The following is a 12886-nucleotide window of genomic DNA, read 5'->3' as shown; positions in this document are numbered from 1 at the left end:
GATCAGGAACACGACAAGGATGCCCACTCTGATCACTCTTGTTCAACATAGTATTAGAAGTCCTAGCAACAGCAATCAGACAACAAAGAGATATAAAAGGTATCCAAATTGGCAATGAAGAAGTCAAACTCTCTCTTCGCAGATGCCATAATTCTTTATATGGAAAACCTAAAAGACTCCACCCCCATACTACTAGAACTAACACAACAATTCAACAACGTGGCAGGATACAAAGTCAATATACAGAAATAAGTGGCTTTCTTATACACCAATAATGAAAATACAGAAAGGGAAATTAGAGAGTCAATTCCATGTACTATAACACCAAGAACCATAAGATACCTGGGAATAAACCTAACCAAAGAGGTAAAGCATCTGTATTTCAGGAACTACAGAACATTCTTGAAAGAAATTGAAGAAGACACAAAAAGATGGAAGACAATTCCATGCTCTTGGATCGGAAGAATAAACATTGTGAAAATGTCTATACTGCCTAGAGCGATCTATACTTTTAATGCCATTCCGATCAAAATTCCACTGGTATTCTCAAAGAGCTGAAGCAAATAATCCAAAAATTTATATGGAATCATAAGAGACCCCGAATCTCTAAGGAAATGTTGAAAAACAAAAATAAAAGTGGGGGCATCACGCTACCTGATTTCAAGCTTTACTACAAAGCTGTGATCACCAAGACAGCATGGTACTGGCATAAAAAGACACATAGACCAGTGGAACAGAGTAGAGAGGCCAGATATAGACCCTCAACTCTATGGTCAAATAATCTTCGAAAAAGCAGGAAAAAATATACAGTGGAAAAAAGACAGTCTCTTCAATAAATGGTGCTGGGAAAACTGGGCAGCTATATGTAGAAGAATGAATCTCGACCATTCTCTTACACCGTACACAAAGACAAATTCAAAATGGATAAAAGACCTCAATGTGAGATAGGAATCCATCAGAATCCTAGAGGAGAACATAGGCAGAAATCTCTTCAGTATCAGCGACAGCAACTTCTTTCAAGATATGTCTCCAAAGGCAAAGGAAACAAAAGCAAAAATGAACTTTTGGTACTTCATCAAAATCAAAAGCTTCTGCACAGCAAAGGAAACAGTCAAGAAAACAAAGAGGCAACCCACGGAATGGGAGAAGATAATTGCAAATGACAGTACAGACAAGGGGTTGATATCCAGGATCTATAAAGAAGTCCTCAAACTCAACACACACAAAACAGACAATCATATCAAAAAGTGAGCAGATGATATGAACAGACACTTCTCCAATTAAGACATACAAATGGCTATCAGACACATGAAAAAATGTTCATCATCACTAGCCCTCAGGGAGATTCAAATTAAAACCACATTGAGATACCACCTTACACGAGTTAGAATGGCCAAAATTAGCAAGATAGGAAACAACATGTGTTGGAGGGGATGCGGAGAAAAGGGAACCCTCTTACACTGTTGATGGGAATGCAAGTTGGTGCATCCTCTTTGGAGAACAGTGTGGAGATTCCTCAAGAAATTAAAAATAGAACTTCCCTATGACCCTGCAATTGCACTACTGGGTATTTATCCCAAAGATACAGATGTCGTGAAAAGAAGGGCCATCTGTCCCCCAATGTTTATAGCAGCAATGGCCATGGTCACCAATCTGTAGAAAGAACCAAACGCCCTTCAATGGATGAATGGATAAGGAAGATGTGGTCCATATACACTATGGAATATTAGGACTCCATCAGAAAGGATGAATACCCAACTTTTGTAGCAACATGGATGGGACTGGAAGAGATTATGCTGAGTGAAATCAGTCAAGCAGAGAGAGTCAATTATCATATGGTTTCACTTATTTGTGGAGCATAACAAATAGCATGGAGGACATGGGGAGATAGAGAAGAGAAGGGAGTTGGTGAAAATTGGAAGGGGAGGTGAATCATGAGAGACTATGGACTCTGAAAAACTATCTGAGGGTTTTGAAGGGGCTAGGGGTGGGAGGTTGGAGTACCAGGTGGTGGGTATTATAGAGGGCAAGGATTGCATGGACCACTGGGTGTTGCATACTGTTATGCATAATAAATACTGTTATGCTGAAAATAAAAAATAAATTTTAAAAAAAAGTTGTCCTATGAAGTAGTCACGGTTGTTCTCTTGTAGTCTTTTTTTTTTCCTTCTTGGTTGATTTTCTGGGGGAGGGGCCTGCCACGTGGGTTTTCAGTCATGATATTCCCTGAGTTAAGTCCTCTTGACCCCCTCAAGGGGGTGGGCTCTGAGGAAACTCTTTTTTTCAGGCTTTTGTTCTCCGGCAGTTTTTATGTTTGTTCACTTTTTTTTTTTTTTTTTTTTCCTCTCACCTTGACTTCTTTTGACGGTTTTTGTAGTTTTAGAGGAAAACAATCTGCACCCTGACCTCCCTCTCAGAGAGAAACCTCAGTCTGGCTGCAGAGCCCAAATAAATTCCCCCTTGGCCGCCGGCAAGCAGGTTCCAAGTCGTGGTTCCTGGGGATGCAGGATCTTTTGCTTGTCCCAAAACCACAGCAGTGGGGGCTGTCTAGGCAGCTCCTGACTGCCAAAGAGTTTCCAAACAGTGATCGCACACTGAGACTTTCTTGCTGGTCCGGGCTGGAAGTGCCTGGTCTTTCTGGGTCTAAGAGCTCCTGGCTTGCTCTCACCTCTTTTAGGGGAGGATGTGGGTCAAGCACGCATTTCAGGCTCTGAGAACGGGGCGCAGGTCCGAAAGCACCAGGCTGGGCCTTCGTGCACCTCTTTCAGGGGAGTCTTCGGGCGCGTGTCTTAGGCTCTGAAACAATGGTGTGGGTCAATGAGTGCCAGCTGGGCCTTTGTACCTCTCTCAGGAGAGGATGAGGGGCGTGCGCATTTCAGGCTGTATAGCAGGGCTTGCACATTCTGTCCTCTGGCGAGGCTCCCAACCCCTCACAGGAGCTGGACCTCAAGAGTTCTCGGGCACGCTGGTGGCTTAGGGACCACGACCTGGTTTCTCCGCAGCACTCTCTCTGGCTCAGCGCCAGGGGAGGCTGTCCTGGGACCGGGGACTTAAGCCCCTATCCCTAGCTGTCCCGATTTCCACAACCCCCCCCACCCCGAGATCCTTTGCTCTTTTGGAGTGCTTTCAACCAGTTTCCAAGTTAATGCTGGTCCCCAGATGCAGGGCACTTGAGCTCGTATTGGGGTATTACTTTCCAACCGGTCACCTCTGGTGGCTCCCTCCCCCTTTTGTTTATCTTCTGATATCAGTTCGCTGTTCCCACTCCATTTTACCTGCACACTGGTGTTTTCTACCCCTGTAGAGATCCAGACATGTATAAATCTGATCTCAGGCTGACTTCATGGGTGATCAGAATTCTTTGGTAGGTAATCAGCTCACTTTAGGGTACAGGTTTAAAAGGTGCCTCCTCCTACTTCCCCGCCATCTTGTCCCCCTCCTTTTTTTAAGATTTTATTCATCTATTTGACAGAGATCACAAGTAGGCAGAGAGGCAGGCAGAGTGAGAGGGGGGAAGCAGGCTCCCCACTGAGCATGGGGGCTTGATCCCAGGATGCCGGGACCACGACCTGATCGGAAGGCAGAGGCTTTAACTCACTGAGCCACCCAGGTGGCCCTTACTTATCTTTTGGAGTAAATAGATTAATTTTTTTTACAAAATTGGAAATTTTGTAACCACTTTTTCTTTGTGTTTTTTTTTAAGCTCCACACTCTTTCCCCTCTTCCTTCTTCTTTCTGTGGAACTAATGATATAAAATTAGATCTTTTGTTATAATCTCACAAGGTATTTGAGTTTCTATTATTTTTTTAGATTATTTTTCTTCTTTTATTCAGGTTGTAATTGCTATTTTTGTGTCTCCAAATTCCCCTGATTCTTTTTGTGTCATCTCCATTCTCCTGTTGAACTCAGTACATCTTTTGTCATGACTATTTTTCTAAATTCTGAAATTTCCATTTTGTTCTTCTTTATATATTTTTTCTCTTTTCTGAGACTTCTATTTCATTTGTTTCCAGCACGTTTATAATTGTTTGTATAAAGCATTTTATACCTGTTTTACAATGTTTGTCAGACAATTTCAACATCCGTGTCATCTTGGTGCTTGCATCTATTGATTTTCTTTTATCCCTCAATTCACCCTGTGAACTCAAGTTGGGATTTTCCTGGTTCTTGAGATTATAAGTGATTTCAGTGGTATCCTAAAGATTTTGGATAATATAATATGAAACTCTGGAGCTTATTTAAATCCATTTAGTCTTTTTTTAAAATTTTAGTTTATTTTTTCAGTGTTCCAAGATTAGTTTTTTATGCATCACATCCAGTGCTCCATGCAATATGTGCCCTTCTTAATATCCACCAACAGTCTCACCCATCCCCCCACACCTTCCCTTCCAAAGACCTCAGTTTGTTTCTCAGAGTCCACAGTCACTCATGGTTCATATCTACTTCCGATTTCCCACACTAATTTTTTCCTTTTCTTCTAATATCCTCCATGTTACTCCTTATTCTCCACAAGTAAGTGAAACCATATAGATAATTGACTTTTTCTGTTTGATGTATTTTACTCAGCATAATCTCCTCCAGTCCCATCCATGTTGATACAAAAGTTGAGTATTCAACCTTTCTTATGGAGGTGTAATATTCCATTTAGCCATTTTCTGCTGCCACACCAATGAGGAGAGAAGGTACTACCTGGGTAGTACCTGCTTAGGTGGGGGTGAAATTCCAGGTTTTATGCTCTGTCTACTCTAAACCTTGGTTGGGAGAAGGCACCTCATTATTGCTGGACATATGTAGGTATTCTTATTTCCTACTATTTCCTTCCTTCTCTGCTGGTACCATACTTGGTGGGCAAAAGTGTCTTGCTATTGCTTTCTATTTGGCATATATTGACATCATGGTGGGGTGATGACCTTTATTGCTATCAGGTAGGGATGGAAGTCCCAGCTACCTACCTTGTCTTTTTAGACATTACCCCCAATGAGTGGGCCATTTTTGTTTGTGTCCACTGATATTTTCCAGATGCCAGCTTCCTCAGCACACTGTCTATAATATATTGAGCAAAAAGAATAAAACCAAGCAACTCAACACTTAGCCAATCTGTCCCCTTTTGCCACTTTTGAATCTTTTTGTATTTGTCATATCTGTAATGCCCAGTGTTTTCAGTTTTTTCTTGAGGCAGTAGGGAGAAATGTGTCTAAGCCATCTTGTCCTGAAACCAGAAATCCTAAGTCTTTTTTTTTTTTTTTTGTCTCCTTTATGGTGTATGATTTCCTCATTCTTTGCATGCCTATAATCTCTGATTGGATGCCAAACATTGAAAATTTGACATTTTGGCTATGAGATACTTTTGCATTCCTGTAAATATTCTTGAATTTTCTAACCACTTCCCCCACCATGCCAGGATTCAGTTAAGTTGGTTGGAAATAGTTTGACTATTTTATGGCTTGTTTTTAGCTCCCACAGAGTGTTGTCTACATGAAGTTTTTATCACTATTAAGGCAAGAACTTCCTTAATACTCTCACTTACACCCCATTAATCACAAGATTTTTCTACCTGATTCTTGGGATCAAACACTGTATTAGACACTTTTAAAGTTTCAGGTATTCTTTCCCCTGATATTTTCAATAGTTCTTCCCCAGGTATTAGTTAGTTTCCTCAAATGCATACATTCACTGATCTTTACTCAACTGAATACTGGAAGGTAGCCTTGGAAAACCTCTATCCTTCCCTTTATGTGTTTCTTCTTTAGTACACTGCCCTGTGAACTCAAGCTGCCATACCTACTCTTGACTCTTAGTTATGTTTAATCAATCAGGGAGGCCAACAGATTGTTCTTTGTTCCCCCTTCCTGCATTGTGGCCTAAACCTTTTCTCCAGGCAATAATCTGGGACTACCTTAGGGCTTGCACTGTTGTTATTGTATTCCCCCCCCCACCCTATTTCTCAGGAATTATTGTCCTTCAATGCATTATTGCCTATTGTCTTGAAAGTATTTGGTCCATATATTTTCCCTGTATTTTTAAAAAATGTTTCAGGAAGAACAATAAATCCAATCTGTTATTCTATCTTGGCAGAAGCAAGGATGAAAGGAGAATTTTTTTACCCTAGATACAATAACCTCACTTAAATATTAATATAGCAACAGGTGGGGGTGCCTGGGCTGCTCAGTGGGTTGGGCCTCTAACTTCAGCTCAGGTTGTGATCTCAGGGTCCTGGGATCAAGCCCTGCATTCAGCTCTCTGCTCAGTGGGGAGCCTGCTTCCCCCACCCCCTCTGCCTGCCTTTCTGCTTGCTTGTGATCTCTCTCTCTCTGTCTGTCAAATAAATAAATAAATAAATAAAATCTTTAAAAATATATATAGCACCAGGTGTCAGAAATGGAGTAGTAGGTACTCATAGGAAACTCACAGATCTAGTGGGTTCCCATCGTTCTTCACACATCTGCATCCCCATTGAAATGCATATCAACACTCAAGCTGGTATATGGTAGGTCCAAAATTCTTGAGATTACAATGTTAACTTTCTGACTATGTAAAGAGAAGAAGAAGAAGAAAAAGAAGAAGAGGAGGAAGAAGAAGAAGAAGAAGAAGAAGAAGAAGAAGAAGAAGAAGAAGAAGAAAGAAGAAGAAGAAGAAATCTTCAGTGTATGTGTTTCAAGTTAAGCGACTTTTTCCCAAAGAATTATATATCATGGACATTCAAACACAACTTGAAAATTGGGAACAATTGCAACAGGTTTTAAAGGGATCAATTTACAAGGAGATCTTTCTAAAGATGCTTCAAGACAGATACCAACACTCAAACCCACACTTCTGAATTTCCTCCAAAGACAAACAGGGAAGATAAAAAGAAAAGTAATTAGGGAAGACAGGAAATGACATATAAAAATAAAAATAGATTCATTCATTCACTCATTTATCATCCATGCACTTACAAACTTACTGATGATTCATCTGTTATATTCATCTATTATGGGACAACATTTATACTGCATGTTTGGTTGAGAAAGGGAAACTTCTTTTGCTATCACTCCAACTTTTCCCATTCTGTGGTTGCCAAACCTCTCCCCACAACATTTTACCCCCACTATGTGTATACAACACTTCCCTGGTGGTCTCTGTACTACTACCACACTGCCACATTTCCTAAGGGTCTGGCGCACTAGAGAGGTTCTAGGTCTCCTAAAATTCTAACAGCCACCTCTTATGCCTAGGACTGTGTAGTGATTTTATGACTTCTAAGCAACAAGAGGGTGAAGGATCTTTCCTATAAATGGGAAGTGTGAACAATCAAGTGGGGAAGACACTATAAACAGGACTCACAAAGACCAAATACTTGTTCTGTGTGGGAAGCCACAATAAGGCTTGAGATGAGGACCAAACCAGGCCCTGACTTGTGCTTCCTTTAAAGTCTGAATAACCTAAAGAAAGGTTTAGGACGGAAAAGTTGAGTAGCACTCAGAAAGGGTCCGTGCTATGTGTTGTGCGCTTGCCTATGTGACTTCCCACATGCTTGTTAAACAAATGAGAACAATTTGGTTGGGGTTAAAAGTTCATTGCTGGTCCTTGCTGCCCTGGTACTGCTCATAAATTACTTTCAGGTTTGCCGTATCAATACAGAACAATTGTACTAGCATCAGCCATTTGGTGTCACGAGGTCTGCTTATAGTTAAATGTGAAACTTATTATGGGAACTCATGGTTGTTTAACTAGGCACAGGTGTATTGCTTCTCCTATCACTATATATATGGCTTTAGTGCTTTGAATAAACCTGGTACTGTTGGACATCATCCTCAGTGCTCCTCCTGCCCCCATCTCTTTGTCTCTTAATTTCTTTTCACCATCCTCTTACCTTCACGTTTCCTGGTCGATTTGTCAGGCCAGCAGCGAGAGTTCTGCCTCCAGAAAGCACTCTTTTTTCAACAAAACTTGAAAGCTACCTTTGCATAAAAACTTTCCTTCCAAAGAAATATGACTTGACTTGATTTTTCCAGATTTTTATCTGTTCAAATTCTTTTTTTTTTATCTCTAAATGAATTTATTGCACAGAAAAAAATATATATATACACTTACAGTAGACATGTTCAAAAATAGTTACACAACAGCAGGGCCCTAAATGTAAGCGGTATAGTTCTTTTGTTTTTTTCTTAAAAAAAAAAAAAAAGAGGTTATGTGAAATATTGGAATTTATTTCCAGGCCTAGTATTTCAAGACAGTTAACTACTCTTACAGTGTCAACAGCCTCTTGTTGGCAGTATGATTTTATTGGCTCCATGGAATAACAGCAAGAATTTACTATTGCTTCCTTCTTTTTTTTTTTTTTTTTTACTTTTAATTTTTTATTTTTTATAAACATATATTTTTATCCCCAGGGGTACAGGTCTGTGAATCACCAGGTTTACACACTTCACAGCACTCACCAAAGCACATACCCTCCCCAATGTCCATAATTCCACCCCCTTCTCCCAAACCCCCTCCCCCCAGCAACCCTCAGTTTGTTTTGTGAGATTAAGAGTCACTTATGGTTTGTCTCCCTCCCAATCCCATCTTGTTTCATTTGAATACTCAGCTTTTGTATCAACATGGATGGGACTGGAGGAGATTATGCTAAGTGAAATAAGTCAAGCAGAGAGAGTCAAGTATCATATGGTTTCACTTACTTGTGGAGCATAAGGAATAACACGGAGGACATTGGGAGATGGAGAGGAGAAGTGATTTGGGGGAAATTGGAGAAGGATAGAAACCATGAGAGACTGTGGACTCTGAGAAAAACTGAGAGCTTTGGGTGGTGGGGGGTTGGGTAAGCCTAGTGGTGGGCATTATGGAGGCACGTATTGCATGGAGCACTGTGATGCATAGACAATGAATGCTAGAACACTGAAGAGAAATAAAATAAAATGACTTGAATAATAAATCCTAAACACAGGATTATTGTGAAAATTCAGTAAGCTAATCTATCTAAAAATCTTGGAACAAAATGGAAACCCACTATTTGCCCAGTTGGATTCTAGACAAAATGCATTCTACATTTTTTCCTCAGGTGAAAATTTTCCAAACTTATGAGGCTTCTCTAACAATGGAAAATAGTAATGAACCCACATGATGTACTTCCCATTTCTTTTGCTTCTGGGGGAATTGGTAGATACCATAATACACTGTCTATAGAATGCAGTCAACCAAGGCACCTCTAACTTTCCAGCAAACCCTAAATCTTGGATTAAAAGGAAGAAAAATTAAAGTTGCCACCTAGCCAAGGCCAGCTGTGCCTCCTCACTGCCAGATTAGTCACATGAAAAGTGAAAAATATTGCCAGGCTCCTGGTTGCTCCATCTGCCTCCAGCTCAGCACATGCCTGTGTGCAAGCCCCTGGCAGAGGCCATGATTTTCTATACCTTTCTGCTGAGATGACTCTCATTTTCACTAACACCACAGCTCTAGTCCTATGAATCTATGTGCTAAACCTTCATGTACATCTTAGCCAATGATTTAATAATAGCAGCTTAGAAAATCCAGGAAGTTCAAAAAACAAGCCATATATTATTTATTTATATTATTTATATTTATACAAGAATGTGATTTGCATATGTTGCTATTTGATGTTTCTAGTTACTTCTACCCATACATAAACTTCACTTTAGTTGAACTCCTTTTCTGGCCCAAAGATGACCATGATCCACTGATTTCCATACTCCAGTGTGAGGACAGGGGCTTCTGCCTCCACACATGAGACAGCAAGGAAAAAAACTCCACAGACCAACTAATCAGCTTCCCACCTTTGCTCTCATTACAGACATAGCAGCTCAGGTTCTTCCACCCACATGCTGCCTTCTGTTGCATTTATCTAGGTCTATCTTGCCAGGTTTGGACATATAATGGGGTATAGCTTGGCCCAATAAAGGGAATCTACACTTTTGTTCTAGACACACCTGGATTCAAACCCAATTTCAGCCTAAGTAAATAATCTTGTCTAAATAAAATAACTTCAAATATTACTTTTTAAAAATATTTTATTTATTTATTTGACAGACAGAGATCACAAGTATGCAGAGGCAGGCAGAGAGAAGGGAGGAAGCAGGCTCCCTGTAGAACAAAAAGCCTGACATGGGGCTTAATCCCAGGACCCTGGGATAATGACCTGAGCTGAAGGCAGAGGCTTTAACCCACTGAGCTACCCAGGCATCCCTCAAATATTACATTCTTTACCAGTTAAATAGCGGTAATAAGATGAATTATTAAAGATTATTTTGAAGATTAAGTGTCTAATGAGTACAAAGTCCAATAATGTTAATTTCCCCTTCTTCTCTCCTCTGAACTAAGTATGGGAGTCACATCCACTTTGTCTCACAACTCCAGCTTGACTTTGAAGGATCCTCAGGCTGCATTTAGATGCTTCAAGGAAAAATTGCACATCTGTATGGTCAAGGGGAGATGCAGGATGGCATGCCTGACACTTACTTAACATTCCTACATAAAACCATTCACTGAAGGCAGAGACCAGGGTTTATTTAATTGTGCGCCATACTACTGAGCAAATTGTAGTGACTCGTGTTGGATGAATCCTCAAATATATGAATAACGTTTCAATGGATAGGTAGATGAACAGATGAGCAAATGATGCCTCAATGAATTAATTATAATGCATATTGTTGTTTCTTCTTGCCTGTCTCTGACACTTGGACATTTTTGGGTTTTTTTGCACTGTTGGATTCTTGTCTCATAATATCATTTCATGTCATGACCCAGATTCTCCTAAGGAAACTCTTCATTGGCACCCTGGGTTGTGTCTGTCCAGGCAATATCAGCTCAGGGCCTTATTTCTAGGACCAAAGGACACTTATCAAAGATGGTATTTGGCACCGATCTTGATATGTTGATGACTCGTGGGACTATTTCTTCTTCAACTCTACCACATTTCTGTTCCATGTAGAATTTTTACTTCAATGATCTGCATATAAGAGGAAAATGATCATACATTTTATTACTAAACTAAAGATATCTCCAGGCCTCAGCTAGACTAGCATGTCCAGGCTTAAATAATGGCCCAGGGGCTCCCAACTCTAATCTCAACCAAGTTGGTGGTTATCAGACCTACACGTGGGGTTTATTAAAAGGAAGTTTTCCTTAGCCCCGTCTATGAAGATTCTAATTCTCAGGATCTGTATGTTCAATAAGCTCCCAAGTGACTTTGGTGAATAACCAGCACCATACTTGCTCTATTCATATCCCCTGGGACCAAAACACTAATTCTAGAATGGGAGAAACTTCCTTCATTTACATGGAAGTCCACAAGCAAATCCCTTGGGATAACATGAAGGCCCATGGCAATTCCTGGACTTGGCCATTCTTGGTCAGCTTCTGCCTCCAGCTGGTAATTCTTGCCCACTCTTATCCACCAAGTAGTTTTGAGCCTGACTACCTTACCATGCCTTACTCTGGTCCTTACCTGTAGCCTTTAGCCTGTGCTCAAGGGGCTAAATTGAGCATACATAAGAGCCTGTATTTATATGTTAATTTTCTCTACACAAGGGAGCCAGTTTCCTGCATTTTCCTTCAATATGGATATTTCTTTTTTGATGAATTATTTCCCAGGGGACTTATTATATTTTTTGCCTGCACATATCTCAGACACCCACAATGGTAGAAACACGCCCACAGAGAGAATATTTTTGCAAACCCTGGGTCAGTAGCCATAATAAATTACCTCCTCTTCTATCAGAGTTCAATATGAGAACTATTCTCAGGACTATTATTTTTATATTCCTTTGTTAGTCTAGACAGCAATAGGGCTCCACTTGGTATGTGCCTGGAGTGAAGCACATTTGGTACTCAAAGGAGATAGCAATGTGTCCAGGCAAAGATCAGCAAGTCCCAGTGCTCAGAAATGTGCACACACTAAGTCCAAGAAGTAACATGGGTCAAAGTTAGGTCAGAGAATGGGGATAGTACATGGAAACTTGCAAATTTGTAGGACCTAGAAAAAACATAGCTACAGAGCTATTGGATGCATAATTGCAGAGAGTGGGCTTCATATGATGAATGTAAATGAAGTCCTGGCATGGAGATCCATTGTGAATTGGTGATGGTGACAAGATAAAAGTGGAGACTTGGAGCTCCCAGCATGGGACAAAACATTAAGGTGAGTTCTCTCAGCTACAAAGTGGAGTCTTAAATCATGAACCTACAGAAATCAGGGTTGGGGAAACTAAAGCAAAGCTTGAGAAAGGGCAGGTCTAAATGTAGGCAGGCAGGGCAAGGGGAGTAAGGGATGTGTCTCAGTCTTGGGGATGAATTTCTTGGACAAGTGTCTTAGTCCAGGAGGGCCTTGAAGCCTGAAACTGGACTCAAAGTGCTGGGCAGTGTTCCACCATAGAAGTATGGTGAAGAATCTGATTACAAAACCAAGAGTGAGCCATTCCTGATTTCTCTCTTTGGTATCAGCATATCATATCTTTTCCCATATATTTTCCTTTAACTTATTTCTGTCAGCACATAGTTGGGTTTTGATTTTTGAATTCCAATCTGTTCATCTCTGCCTTTTAATTTGGGTACATGGACATTTCTATTTAATGCAATTGTTGATATGCTTAAGTTTAAATCTAGCATGCTCCATTTTTTTTAATTTTTGTTTTGTCTATTTTTATTTTTTATTGCTTTTTGATTCACTTTTCCCTATTTTTCTGCCTCTTTTTGGATTTAGTATTTTTATGATTTCATGTTATTTTGTTTGTTGGATCATCAGCTGTAATGCCTTATTTTGTTACTTTCACAGTTGCTTTAGAGATTATAAATCCTCACTGCATCACAGTCTACCATTAAGTGATATTGTAACACTTCATGCTTGGTAATCACATGCAAAGGAATGAAACTGGACCACTTTTTTTTTTT

Source organism: Mustela nivalis (assembly GCF_964662115.1).
Source record: "Mustela nivalis genome assembly, chromosome: 11".
Taxonomy (NCBI): Eukaryota; Metazoa; Chordata; class Mammalia; order Carnivora; family Mustelidae; genus Mustela; species Mustela nivalis.
Note: the sequence above shows the minus strand (reverse complement) of the source record.